Source organism: Borostomias antarcticus (genome assembly GCF_949987555.1).
Source record: "Borostomias antarcticus genome assembly, chromosome: 2".
NCBI lineage: Eukaryota > Metazoa > Chordata > Actinopteri > Stomiiformes > Stomiidae > Borostomias > Borostomias antarcticus.
In genome coordinates this window covers 1283863-1286362 of record NC_140235.1, presented here as the reverse complement: position 1 = coordinate 1286362, position 2500 = coordinate 1283863, and the positions used below count along the sequence as shown (strand labels likewise).

The 2500-nt window shown below is 44.3% G+C and overlaps 1 protein-coding gene across 1 annotated transcript in view; it reads left to right on the top strand.

Moving 5' to 3' along the window:
* Positions 1-2500, top strand: part of LOC311328808 (uncharacterized protein) — a 75474-nt gene that overhangs the window by 35137 nt on the left and 37837 nt on the right. The gene's annotated exons all lie outside the window — the stretch shown is intronic.

Below are 2500 nucleotides of genomic sequence, written 5' to 3'. Positions count from 1 at the left end.
ATGTGGAAAGGAAATAATCTCTCCACTAGGTGGAGAAAAAAAAAAAAAAAAAAAAAAAAAAATCTCTTTTTTTTCTTTTTTTTTAAAATTATTTTCTCTCAACGTGCAAAATCACACACCAAAACCCCTTGTTTCAGAAATTTGACAGGAAACAAGATAAAAAAAGATGACATGATTATATACTATTTATAGTCTAAGAGTGGACAACCATTCACCAAAAAACAAACTTGATTTAACAAGGCAAAAAAAAGATAAAATGGTTACCAGTGTAAGAGGGGCAAAAAACCTCTTGGTCAATTTAGAGGAAAAACCCAAACTTATTTATCAACTCATGTTTCAATCATTGCAACTCTTGTAAACAAATATGATATTTTTCAGATTATTTCAAAGTTCATTCACTCTTGTGAGGAGGTGACCGGCAAGGTCAGTCTCCGATTGCTCATCAGAGGAGAGGAGAGTGTGGCGGTGACTGTCAAGGTCACTCTTGTTCACAGTGTATCCCAACAGTCATTTAGGTGGCACTTCTCTTTTGGGCAATAGAATGTCATTGGGGAATGCAAGGCGTCTTCTCTTCTAGTTCGCAACTTCAATGTCGCGTTGTTTGAAATCAGTTATGTTCAATGTTAGTGTGTGCAGGTGTGTGTGCGTGTGTGGTGCATCTTGTGAGGAGGTGACCAGCAAGGTCATTTTTCCTCCGATTCCTCGTCAGAGGAGAGGACAGTGTGATGGCCCATGGTTTTGGCCTCTGAGCCCTCTGGTTCAGCTGCATTCTGATCTCCTGGTGTTTGCGATCCCCTGGTGGACCGTCCTCTGCTGCTTGGACCCGTCGGCAATGCTTGCATGGGTCCAACGAAGTCCTCTCAGATCGCTGTCTGCGTGATGAGTAGAAACTGGTACGGTCCGAGCCACCTCGGCGAGTTCCAGCTCCTTCGTCTGTGGTCGTGGACCAGGACCCAATCCCCAGGAGAGATGTGATGCAGGAACCCCTCCTTAGCCTCAGGAAATGGCGGTCCTCACTCTGTTGGAGACATCTGTTAACATCCTCCGCCACCCCTGTTTTTGAAACATGATCTGGCCCGTGGGCTAGTTTGAAAGCATAATGAAAACATGAACGAGGTAGTACAGGTTTGTCATTAGGCCCTAGATACAGGTTAGTTTGGTGGTGGAAATGTGCACTTAGTCCTTCATTTCTTTTCTCCGCAGGTGGAGCAAATGCTTGTAGGTCAGAAATGTAGGCTCTTGAACTGAACCCGGTCCATCCCTGTACTGCTCCACTTAGGGCCGGCCCGGGTCGTGCTGCCGGAGGGCTCACCTCGGCGCTCCCGCCTCCAGCACAGGCTGATGAAGTGCTCCGTCTGTGGATCCACAGATGAGAGAGACAAACAGAGACAAAACAGAGCAAAAGAGAGTCCTCTGGTCTGGTCTCCCTGTTCCCTTCTTTGGTCAGGAACGGTTATTCAACAGTCTGTAGGAGATACTCAGAAACATGGTTAAGCGCAAGCTCCTGCTTTGGGGAAAAAATTTTGTTATTCTGTCAGGAAAACTTAAACAGGGTGACTGTTCAAGTGTCATTTAGAGCCAGTCTGCAGTAGCCTACAGTGACATCAGGGGCAGTGTTAGAATGACTTCAACACGCTTAGTCCCCAGTCATGATCAAGGCAATTGGATTTGGCTCTAGCAGTTCTCTTGCGATTTTATGAAAATAAAATACGCTATATTCTCGTCTCAACAAAACAACACCCCCTAAGGGTGAAAGCAAAAATTTCCTGAAGTCAGGATAAAAATAGAGATGGGTCAAAGAAAATGACACTAAAATGAACTGGCTTCATTTACAATTAACTAATCAAAATACTCCATCAAAGCTTTATTTGTATAGCTAAAATTTGTATATCTAAAACCTCCCTCTTCTGCATTTGAGGACAGAGTATTTGGGCACTGCTCCTGTTTCATACTTATCTGTCGCTCACAGTGAGTAGGTGACATGGCGTTGGTCTGCATCTCACGAACCCCAGATCGCCCATCTGTAGGGAAACAGGCCAGTAACCTCCGGTGTCCTGTGCCCGTCTCCTGGTTCGGCATTCACCCATCACTCCCGGAACGACAGTTGTCTGTAAAATACCACTCAGAAAAAACACTCAGGCCCGATGAATGTGCCTCAAACTATAAACATGAGATATTTAACATACTCATTTAAAAAATATATAATTGGGTTATGAGATGGTGCATTCAGATTAAGACACTAGCAACCCTTATCTATTCCCCCCACTATTATGCACAAACCTTATGTCTTAAGCTACATATCAGAAAGAGAGACAAAACAAACAGTTAAACAGACCAACAGCAGGTTCCAAGCAGTCCCCAGGAAGGCATGATCCAGGCTCCTCAAAGACCTGCCGCCCAGGGTCCATAGCACCTGAAAATTAAGACTCAAAACACAGACTGGGTTCAATAGCAGAGGAGAAGGCCTAATGCCAGCTCCTCAAAAAACACATTATCATTA